The sequence below is a fragment of the Saimiri boliviensis genome, chromosome 5 (genome assembly GCF_048565385.1).
Source record: "Saimiri boliviensis isolate mSaiBol1 chromosome 5, mSaiBol1.pri, whole genome shotgun sequence".
NCBI lineage: Eukaryota > Metazoa > Chordata > Mammalia > Primates > Cebidae > Saimiri > Saimiri boliviensis.
Genome location: NC_133453.1, coordinates 110628853 through 110641286, shown reverse-complemented (window position 1 = coordinate 110641286; position 12434 = coordinate 110628853).

Below are 12434 nucleotides of genomic sequence, written 5' to 3'. Positions count from 1 at the left end.
ACAAAACAAGACTATGAGCCATAACTCACTGAACAAATAAAATGGTACCAGGCTGTCAAAGAATGACATTTTAAGAAGTTGAGTTTAAAAACTCTGTTAGTTTGTTCTCATGCTGGTAAAAATGGCATAACTGAGGCTGGATAATTTATAAAGAAAACAGGTTTAATTGATTCACAGTTCCACATGACTGGGGAGGCCTCACAATCATGGCAGAAACAAATGAGGAGCAAAGGGACATCTCACATGGTGGCCAGACAAGACGGCTTGTGGAGGGGAACTCCTCTTTATAAAGCCATAAGATCTCATGAGACATATTCATTATCATGAGAATAGTATGGGTGAAACTGCCCTCATGATTCAATTATCTCCACCTGACCATGCCCTTGACACATGGGGATTATTACAATTCAAGGTGAGATTTGGGTGGGGACACAGCCAGATCATATCAATAATGAACCAGCTTTAATTACTGATTCCTTTATAGGGCAGCATTCAATCTGCGAAACAGAAAGATACTTTGCTGAACAGATCAGAGGTGGCATATCTCATAGGCAAAAAAAGATTGAAGGAAAGAGAAATCAGGAACAAGAGGTGACTTTGTTGTTCAAAGTTACCTTCCTGGTATGAATTAAAGTCAGATAGTCTGGGCTTTGTATAACTGCTTGCTGTGAATCTCCTATTTTCTTTTGGAAAAACAGACCCATTCTTAAATTCTGTTTGATTCTGTGACACTTAGCATAAGTGACTATTATGATTTGTCTGTCAGGGCCTTGTTGAGGATCTCTGTTCAAAACAATAGCTTCTATTTATTTTATTTAAAGCCCCTTTGTGAAGGTGAGTCCACAATCCACAGAGTGAGCTCTTTCTGGGGCACAGTGGTAGCCGGTCCAGAAACAGTCCAGAAAGTAGCACCCAGAATCCAGCCCTAGCTGCAGGTGAAACACTAAAACTGTGAAGTAGAAGCAATCTGGCTTCATTCTCCCCAACAGAAAAAAAAACAAACAAAAAAACCCTCAAATATTTAATGCCAAGATCATCACCAGCAGTATCCTAGAACTTAAATCTGAAGTTGAAAAAGTTCCCAGGGCCAAAGAGAAGGCAAAAATTCAGAGAAAACTGTAATGGAAATAGAATTATCTATCATCCACAATGATCCTCTCCCAATCAACCAGGCACCATACAAAGAAAATTCCTCTTGGACTTAGGGCTTCTGCAGTGGAAAAAGTGAAACTGAGGCTATTAGCATCCCAATCATTTTGGGTTTTCTTGCTGAAAAACTATTTCTGCCTTGATCCATGAGAAGCATTCCAAATGTCTGTAAGTAGAAAACCCTGAAAGGCATCTATGAATAATGAACAGCAAAAACCAAAAAATTCAGTCCATGAAATCCTGCTCTTTATCTTAGTGAAAGGAGATCTGAAATCACAGTGCCTGTTTACCAGCACTACGCTACAGAAGGCATGCTCAATGATGGGTCTTCTGGGCAGGCACCTGCACCAGCCTTTCCACATACTCGATATCCATTTGGAATTCTCCCCATCTAGGATGGACAGTGCTTCTCACTTTGCAAGAGCCAAGGCAAACATTGACTTAAGGCACCATCTAGTACTGATAAGGAAACAGTGACCTAGGACTAAAAGAACTCACAGGCAATTGCAAATAATCTCTAAGTAAATACACATAACTTCAAAAGAACTAAACAAGCCAGACGGCAAAGACTAGAATAAATAACAAGAATAACTCTTCAATGTGAAGCCATAGATATATATCTACAATAAACAACAACAAAGAAACCATGACCTCCCCAAATGGGAAAAAAAAAAAAACAGGGAGCCAGTTATTAACAATAAAGGGACAGTGGTGTGTTAGTTTTCAGATCAAGAATTCAAAATGGCAGTTGTAAAGGAACTTGGCAAACTCTAAGACAACACAGAAAAGCAATTCAGAAATATATCAGGTAAATTTAACAAGGAGATTGAAATAATATTTTAAAATTTAAATGGAAATCTTGGAACTGGGAAATAAATTCATCGAACTGAAAATACATTAGAGGCTATCAATAACAGAATGAATGAAGCAGAAGAAAAATAAGTGAGTTTGAAGACAGGCTATTGAAAAATATACAATCAGAAAAATAAAGAATAAAAAGTAATAAAGAACATATGGAAGATATAGACAATATATTTCTTGCAAATCTAGGAATAATTAGCACTCAAGGAAGAGTGGAGAAAGGGCAAGGACTGGAAAGGTTAGTAAACAAAACAATAAGAGAAAACTTTTCAAACCTAGCATAAGATACAATTATTCAGGAATAGGAAGGTCACGCATCACTAAGAAAATTCAACCCAATAAAACTATACTGAGGGATATAATAATCAAAATCTCAAATATCAAAGACAGAGAAAGGATTCTAAAATAAGCAAGAAAAAGAAATCAGTAACGCATAAATGTCTTTTAATTCATCTGGCAAGAGACTTCTCATGGACAACCAGATAGTCCAGAAGGGACTAGGATGAAATATTCAAAGTGCTGAAGAAGAAGGAAAAAAAACTTTCAAGCAGAAATACTGTATCCAGCAAAGTTTTTCTTTAAATATAAAGGAGAGACAGAGTTGTTCTTAGACAAAAAACAAAACAACAACAACAAACAAGAATATTCATCACCACTAGACTTCTCTTAAAAGACATTCTAAAGAAATTATTTTTGTCTAAAAGAAAATTATATAAATGTTCATAAAAAACATATTGAAGGTACAAAACTCAATGACAAAAGTAAGTACACAGAATCAATACTTTAACACTGTAATTATGGTATGCAACCCACTCATATCTCTAGTATGAAAACTCAATGATGAATCTATCCAAAAATAAAAATAACTACAGAAAGCTGTTAAGAGACAGGGAATCTAAAAATATGTCAATTAAGACACAAAAATGTCAAAATAAGGGAGATACAGTTAAAGTGTAGAGTTTTGGGTATTTATCAGTTTATTTGTTATCAAAGTTACTTGTCATCTATTTAAACTTACTTGTTATCTCTAAAAGATTTTGTTTTTTCTAAGCCTCATGGTAACCACAGTGCAAAAGTGTATATATGCATCATATATTTTAGTGTATGATAGATACATTTAAAACAGAAATAAACTCTCAAAAACAATAGAATAAAACATATCATCAGAGGAAACGAATAACCACAATTAAAGAGAGTAAGAAAGGAAGAGAGAAGTTATTAAAGAACCAAATAAAAATAAATCAATTATAACACTGCATGTATTCCAGGTAAATAGACTGCATGTTCCAATTAAAAGATGTAGAGTAGTAAATCAATAATTTAAGAAAAGAAAAAAAAAAAACCAAGAACTAAATATATACTGCCTAAAAGAATCTGACATCACCTACAATGACACAGAAACTAAAACTGAAAAAATGAAAAAAGATATTCCAAGCAAATAAAAACTAAAACAATATCAAGAGTAACTATGCTTTTATCAGATAAAAGAGACTTCATGTCAATGATTGTAAAAAGATACAAATAATGTCACTATATAATAATAAAGGGGTCAATTCTGAAAGAGCATATGAAAATGATAAATAAATGTGGCCCAACACCAATCCACACAATATTTTAACACAAACATTAATAGAGTTAAAAGGAGAGATAGACCATAATACAATAATAACTGGCAACTTCAACACTCCCTCAATAATGGACAGTTCATCTAGACATAAAATTAATAAAGAAATGTCAATTAAACAACACTCTAGACCAAACAAACATAATGATGTTTAGGAAACATTTTACCCAACTGCTGCAGAATATGCATTCTTCTTGTCAACACAAGAAGCATTCTCCAGGATGAACCATAAGTTCAGTCACAAAACAAGTTTCAACAAATTAAAAATAATTTAAAATTTTATGAAGGATATGTTCAGATCACAATGGAATACAATGAGAAACTTTGGAAACTATACAAACATGGAAATTAAAACATTTGTTCCTAAATGACCACTGGGTCAATGAATAAATTAAGACAGAAATTTCAAAATTTCTTGAAACAAACATGAGAATACACTATTCTAAAACCTAAGAGATACAGCAAAAATAGTGTTAAGAGAGATGTTTATGGCAACAAGAGACCACATCAAAAAGTAGAAAGATTTAACACAAACAACCTAAAGATGCACCTCAAGGATTCAGAAAAACAAGAACAAACCAAACCCCAAATTAGAAGAATGAAAAAAGTAATAAAAATCAGAGCAGATCAAACAGTGACCCATGTTTGTACTTCCAGCTCTTTGGGAAGCCAAGGCAGGAAGAGTTCTTGAGCCCAGGAGTTCAAGGCCAGCCTAGGCAACATAGGGAGATCCCTGTTTCTACAAAAAGAAGAAAGAAAGAAAGAAAGAAAGTTAAATTAATTGGGTGTAATGGTGCACACTTCCCAGGCTCAAGCATTTCCTCGACCTCAGCCTCCCTGCTACTCAAAAGAAAAAAGGAAAAAAAAAAAATCAGATCAGCTATAAATAAAATGGAGACTAAAAAAATTTAAAAATCAAAATGAAAGGTGAGTCTTCAAAAAATTAACAAACTATTAGCTAGACTAAGAAAAAAGAAAGAAAAATCAAATAAAATTAGAATCAGAAGAAAGAAATAACTGACACCACAGAAAAGCAATTGACCATTAGGGACTGTTATGAAAATAAAGTTTTAGGATACAAAATTGACATGAAAGCTTAGTACCACTTATATAAACCAACAGTGAACAACCGAAAATAATACAGATAGCTATTTCACTTACAATAGCTATACAACACATGAAATACCTAGGAATAAATTAAATCAAAGGGGTGAAACATATCTCCAGTGAAAATTATAAACACTGATGAAATAAACTTAAGACACATACATAAAAACAAAAGATAGTCTAGGTTCATAATATTGGAAGAATTCATATTGTTAAAATGTCAATGCTACTCAACTAGGTCTACAGATTTAATGTAATCTTCCCCAAACATCGGTGAAATTCTTGACGAAAATAAAAAAAAAAAAATCCTAAAATCTGTATGGAACCACAAGAGACTCTAAACAGCAAAAGCAATATGGAGCAAAAAGAACAAACCTAACTTTGAAATATACCACAAAGGTATAGTAACCAAAAAAGTATGGTATTAGTATTAAAACAGACACATAGACAATTGAAAAGAATAGAGGACTCAGAAATAAATCCATACATTTACAGCCAACTCATTATTGCCCAAAGCACCAAGAACATACACTGAGGAAAGGTCAGTCTCTTCAGAATACGGTGCTGAGAATACTGGATAATCACATGCACAAGAATGAAGCTAGACTCCTTTCTTTCACCATATACAAATTTCAAATCAAAATGGACTGAAGTCCTTAATATAAGACCTGAGACTATGAAACTTCTAGAAGTAAACATTGAGGAAACACTTCAGGTCATTGGTCTGAAGAAAGACTTACAGGAGGATATCTCAAAAACACAGACAACAAAAGAAAAAATAGACAAATGGAAGCCATACAAAGGAGACCATGCATGTTATTTGCCATGACATAAATGAATCTTTAAGACATTTCACTAAGTAAATAAGCCACATGCAGAAAGCGAAATAGTGTATAATCTAATTTATATGTGTGATATTAAAAAATAACTTAAATACACAAAGACAGTGAACAAAATACTGGTTATCTAGGGTGGGGTGGGGTTATGGAGAGGAAATGGAAGACGTAGGTCAAAGGGTATGAAACAGCAGCTACATAATATGAATGAGTTCAGGGATCTAATGTACAACCTGAGAACTAAAGTTACTATAATTGTACTATGTTAAGGATTTTTGGTAAATAAGTAGATTTTAGCTGCTCTTGTCACACACAAAAGAGTAACTATGTGATATAATAGATATGTTAATCTGCTGCCCTACAGTAACAATTTTACCATGTGTATGTATACCATAACATCACATTGTAAAGCTCAACTACAGGAAAAAGCATATATTTTTTTGAAAAAGACTAATACAATCAATTAGTGAAACTGCTAGTGAAAAATATCAGAAATTAGTAAGAGTGTATCATGACAGATCCTGCAAACATTAAAATAAGGATATTATTTACGAAATTGTCTACGATGTTTGAGGACATAAATTAAATGGACAAATTCCTAGTTTACCAAAACTGACAGAAAAAAAAGAATGCTAAATAATTCTATATCTATTAAAAACAACGAAATAATATATTTAGAACTACCTACAGAAAAACCTCCAGGCCCAGATGACTTCATTAATGAATTCTAGCAAAAATTTTAAAAAGAAATATGCCAATCTTAAAGAATAAAGAAAAAATAATATTTCCAACTTGTTTTGTGAGAAAAATCTGTCAGGGCCATAGTAAAAGAGCTAGGTAGTATGTGATTTTTTTCCATGGAGATAGTTGTAAACTCTTTAAAAATTTGCATAAACTCAGCTAACTATACAAAAAGAAAATAAATTATGACCATGGTTGAATTTATTCTAGGAATACAAAGTTAGTCTAATATTCAGAAATAAGTTGTTGCAATTCTCTACATTAACAGAATGAAGGAGAAAAATCTCTTCAATACATACAAAAAAATCAGGTGATAAAATTAAAAAAAAAAAAAAGTCATCAATGATAAAATCTCCTAGGGATAAAAGGGCTCTTCCATGACACACTAAAGAATATTTACTAAACACCTCCAGCATGCATCATACTTCATGATGAAATATTAGAAACATTCCCTCTGAGACTGGGAAACATACAAAATGCTTACTGTGAACGTCAAAGCAGAAAGGCAAAAAGAAAAGAAGTTAAAAAGTATTAAGAATAAGGTCATTAATTATTCCATTATATTCAGGTTTCCAGATATATGTAGAGTCATGATAAAGAAATTTAAAAAGTGGTAAAGTGATACACCACTGGGTGTATGGGCCAGAGAACAAAGGGAAGGAATTCCGTGTGAAGGTGATGAAAGGTAGAGTGGAAGAGAAGCAATGAGACAGCTGGAGACACAGAAGACAAAATCAGAAAACTGAATATTAAAGTTTCAGAGATGCGTTGTTTTTTGCGAGGTGAGCATTGTATTCACAGGCTAATCAGGTGCCCTACCTAGGAAGATTTACAGACGTGAGGAGCTCAAGAATCTTTATGGTTAAGCATTTGTTCAGTTCACCCACATGGATTTTGGAGTTGCCCTTTAAAAACAGGAGTTAGGAAGAAAAGGAAGACTGTGGTATTCAAGTTTTCTGAGAAATATGGGAAGAAATAAAAGTTCAGTGCACAGCTGTTCACAAGGAGGCATAATCATTCCAACAGCTAAGTGAACTTAAAAAATAATTTAAAATTTTTGTTTCATTTCAATGGTTTTTGGGGAGCAGGTAATGTTTGGTTACACAGATAAGGTCTTTAGTGGTGATTTCTGATATTTTGGGGCGCCCATCACCAAAGCAGTGTAGACCTATCCAATGTGTATTCTTTCATTTCTCAACCCCCTCCCACCCTTCTTGAGTCCCCAAAGTCAATCTCATGCCTTTTCCTCCTCATAGTTCAGCTTTCACTTTTAAGCGAGAACAGATGATGTTTGGTTTTCTCTTCTTCATTACTTCACTTAGAATAATGATCTCCAACTCCATCTATGTTGCTGTGAATGCCACTATTTCATTCTTTTTTTATGGCTAAGTAGTATTCCATAGTGTATGTGTATCTATAATATACTCTATATATACACTAATATAATACACATATTGTATATACACACATCACATTTTCTTTATCCACTCATTGATTGATGGGGCATTTGGGCTGGTTCTATATTTTTGTAATTCTGAATTGTGATGCTATAAATGTGCATGTGCAAGTGCCTTTTGCATATAATGACTTCTTTTCCTCTGAGTAAATACCCAGTAGTAGGATTTCTGGATCAAATGGAAGTTCTTTTAGTTCTTTAAGGATTCTCCATATTGTTTTCCCTAGTGGTTGTACTAGTTTACATTCCAACCAGCATTGTAAAAATATTTCCTTTTCAGGACATCCATGCCAATATCCAATATTTTTTAATTGTTTAATTGTGGCCACTGTTGCAGGGGTAAAGTGGTATCCCATTGTGGTTTTGATTTGCATTTCCTTGATAATTAGTGATGTTGAATATTTTTCCATATGTTTGTTGGCCATTTGTATGCCTTCTTTAGAGAATTGTCTATTCATGTCTCCTTCTTTTTGATGGGGTTATTTTTTTTTTTCTTGCTGCTTTGTCTGAGTTCCTTGTAGATTCTGGATATTTATTAGTCCTTTATCTTATGCATAGTTTGTGAAGATTCTCTCCCATTCTGTGGGTTGTCTGTTTGCTCTGCTGATTATTTCTCTAAGACCTGAAATCATAGAAATTCTAGAAGATAAAAACAGAAAAATTATTCCAACCCACAGCTTGTGAACAAGAGTTTCAGAAACATCACACAGTTACTGATGCTAACAATAATCCTAAGAAAGGTCAAAATTGATTTTGCAGTTATTTTATCCTCAAAGTGTATCTCTCTGAGGGGAAATAAATTAGGCTCATGAAAAGTTACTAGAATAATGGATGATTTTTCCTGAGTGATTATTCTGATAATTTTTTTATAGTTAGGTTCCTTCCTTTATTAAAAATTCTACTGGAGGTCACATTTTCATGCTTTAAACTTTAGTTTTAGTTTTTGAATATGTAAAGCATGTATATGTTTCTAAATTCAAGATTATATATAGAGTTACACTCAGAAAATTTGTATTTCTTTCTTTATTTCTTTTCTTTTTTTTCTTCCTTTCTTTCTTTCTTCCTTCCTTCCTTCCTTCCTTCCTTCCTTCCTTCCTTCCTTCCTTCCTTCCTTTTCTTTTTTGAGACAGGGTCTGGCTCTATAGCCAAGAATGCAGTGCAGTGGCATGATCTCAGCTTACTGCTACTTCTGCCTGCTGGGCTCAAACCATCCTCCCACCTCAGGTTCCTAAGTAGCTGGGACTATGGTATGGACAACCATACCCCACTAGTTTTTTTTTATTTTTTTATTTTTTGTAGACATGGGATTTGACCATGCTGTCCAGGCTGGGCTTGAACTCCCAATATCAAGATGTCCACCCACCTCAGCCTCCCAAAGTGCTGGGATTACAGGCGTGAGCTTCCATTCCTATCCAACCTTTTTCTTACAAGTGATTGTTATCTTCAGGTTCCGTATATACTTCCTGTATTTCTTTTTGCAAGAAAGCATGTAAAATACATACATGTATACAAACATAAGTCCTCGGTGATCCTTCTTCTCTACATGAGAGGCAGAGTTACATATTATATGCACTATTTTGTAGTTGTTTTTTTCACTTAATGATACATCCAGTAAATCACATTATATCATTTGATAGAAATAAATCTGATTTCATAGCAGTATATTACTCTTTTGTGTTACTGACCCACAGTTTATTCAACCAGTAACCTATGGATTGAAATTACAGTTGTTTCTAATATGGCACTATTGTTACAATGCTGTAATGGAAAACTTTATAATTATTTGACTGCCTTTCTTAACTCTGTCCACTTGTGCACTCTGTGATGAAAATAAAGCATCGGTTGCCTGTAACATAACTAGAGAAATCTTAAGGACTTCAGAAAAAATGGTCATTAAGAAGAAGAGTTCTGAATGATTGAGGGAATATTCATTGGACACCTAGCTGTTTTGTTCCTGAGGTTGACAATGTGATATTTCTCAAGAAGCCCCAGATGGCATTGGACCATTTTACAATAAATGTGCTTTCTTTCAATTGTTTCAGCCCATTCCCTGGGATCACGTCAGGAGTGTAAGCTGTGCTGACCTATATCAAGAGACATCACTACAGGTCAATGGAGATGAAACAAGACTGAAGAAACAAGATAGAAATGATGAATAGAATCAGTCTACACCCAATGCTCACCCCAAGACAACCTAGAGCCAAGAAATCTCCGTCACAAACCCAGTAAGTGCCAGGACCTTGCTCAGAAAGGGCAGTCTCCCAGTAATCAGAAATGTATGCAAGGCTGCATCCTATCTGTCACAACGAAAATTCACACATTCATTAGCTTTCACTTTCAGCAAATGAGGACCAGGCAGAGGTCCGGGGCTGCTGGGGAATCTTGAGAGTGTTTCACTGGAAATGGGTGGATGTCTGGGAAAGCCAGGATTTTGTGTAACAGGGCAACGAGCATCAGGGTATATAGGCCACTCATGTAGAGTATGGCGCTAGCCATTCCAGCCTCGCAAAACCATAGAGACCCCAGCAGATTCAGGAAGATTCTGGAAGAACCATGATTACTCAGCTCTGGAGTCTACAATTCAGCCTTAAGGCTTTAGGCTTAAGACTCTTCTATTAACAACAAAGGTCCTCTGTCATAGCTGATCTAGAGCACTAGGCAGAAAAAGGAATTGTAGAATGCCTTGTGTGGACCTGATGACATTGAGAAGGCAAAAGTTTATCAGCTGGGGTTCAAGGACAGAACAAACATCGTGAAAACAAAGGAGAAAGAGATAAATTTCCAAGTTGCTGAACTGAGATTCCTATTTGTCTTTGGCTTGTAGAAGTTGGGCAGAGGAATGTAATGAATACACTAGGAATGTAATGAATATTTCTGCCTGTTAGAATTAGGGGGACCCAATGACAGGGAGAAAGGATCAATGTTAGAAAAGCAACCATGAGTTACAGAGCACCAGACTAGACACCAATGTGCCGACAGCAGGGACAAAGCAAGTTTCCAGCAGAGGGCAGAATTAACCAGGATCACAGAATGCTCAGGCCGTGGGAGGCAAATCCAGCATGAGGAGTGAGTTGTTTGGAACCTGAAAGTAGAAGTGAATGAGCCCATTGACAATGCAGGCAAGTGTCGAAAGGACTGCAGTGCACAAATGCAGAGGCAGAGCTCAGGGCGGATCAAGGGATAGACCATGAGTATTTCCGTGACTTTTATTTTCACAGGCATTAGGAATGGGGGGCTCTCAGGGTGCACATCTCCATTTGGGGGTTTGAATTGAATGGAGCATAATCTTTTGTCTTCTCTTGTACTTTCCTTGATTTTTAGCCTATTAATGGGGAGGAGACAGTTTGTATGCTTCCTTTAACCAATGACTCAGGAATGATACCTTTGTACATCACCCCTCCTGTTTTTAATAAGGCCATTGGTTCAGACCAGGAGACTGAACGGAGTAGGTCCCCATGGATTTCTTTCAACCAAAACTTTGTATTTTTAAAAAGCTTAATTGTGATCTTTTGAAGTGCCCAATTAAAGATTTAAAGAAATAATGAATATCCTAAGGTGGTCTGTCTGCCCCGGGGTTTCTCTGCAAAAGAGGAACACAGATGTTTCTATTCAACCACAGGAAACATTTTAAAACTGGCATCTTTATTTCCTGCTCCTCATCTCCAGTTCGAATTTTCTCTTCCATCATTTTCTGTCCTTTCACTCTGCAGCTTTGAAGTCTACTCTGATCAGCACTAGACCACAGCATCTTCTTTTTGTTCTCTAAGAAATAACTGAGCCTTTGCTGGGGCAGCAAACAACAAACTGCAGCATTCCAGTGTGCAGGGGTGTTCTGAGTCCTCCAGAAAGAAGCTGGTGTGGTTGCCCATGAGCTGACCCAGGACATCTGCAAGACAGAGGTTTTGCAGAGCCAACCCGTTTGAAGTGGTTTACTTCAAGTGTCACCCTTTCAATGACAAACTTTAGTCCTGAGGGTTTAAAATATAATTGGGGGGTTAAGCTTCCATCCAGCCCTGTACTTTGTACAGAGTGTTGCTCACAGGTGGTTCTAAGCAAGCACACAAGATGGCTGGTTCTGTTCCCTATCGCCAGCCATACAGCAAGCCCTTTGAGATCCTGGGTTTGCCATTCACACATTCATTAGCTTTCACTTTCAGCAAACACTTAACGGAATACCTCCATCTGCTGGGTACTCTGTCAGGTTCTGGGAATTACCCAAAAAGCCACTACCAAAAGCAGGTATGGTTCTTACCCACACAGAGCTGTACAGACTTCTGGGAAAACAGACAGTCAACTGTTCTATAAATGTCTAACTATAACACTGTGAGCACACAGTGCTGTAAGTGTACAATTTGATGTATTTGGGAGGTCAAGACATTCCTATGAAGCAGCAATTTGTCCAAGGTCTACATATTAAGTAGGAATTAACTTGGTAAAAGAGAGGATGGGAATAGGCCTGGAGGGAGAAAGAGCAGCAGGTGGGAAGACCTATGGTAGAATGATTCTTGCACTCCAAATGTTTATTCACAGAGACATTTATTGGGTGGAATTGTTACATACATTTAAAAAATTGGCATTTTTGCCTTCATCTAAGAAAGGTTAGAATCTGGGGCTCAAATTCTACCCTCCTTCTTATGACAACAAAATGAATCCCAGGTTT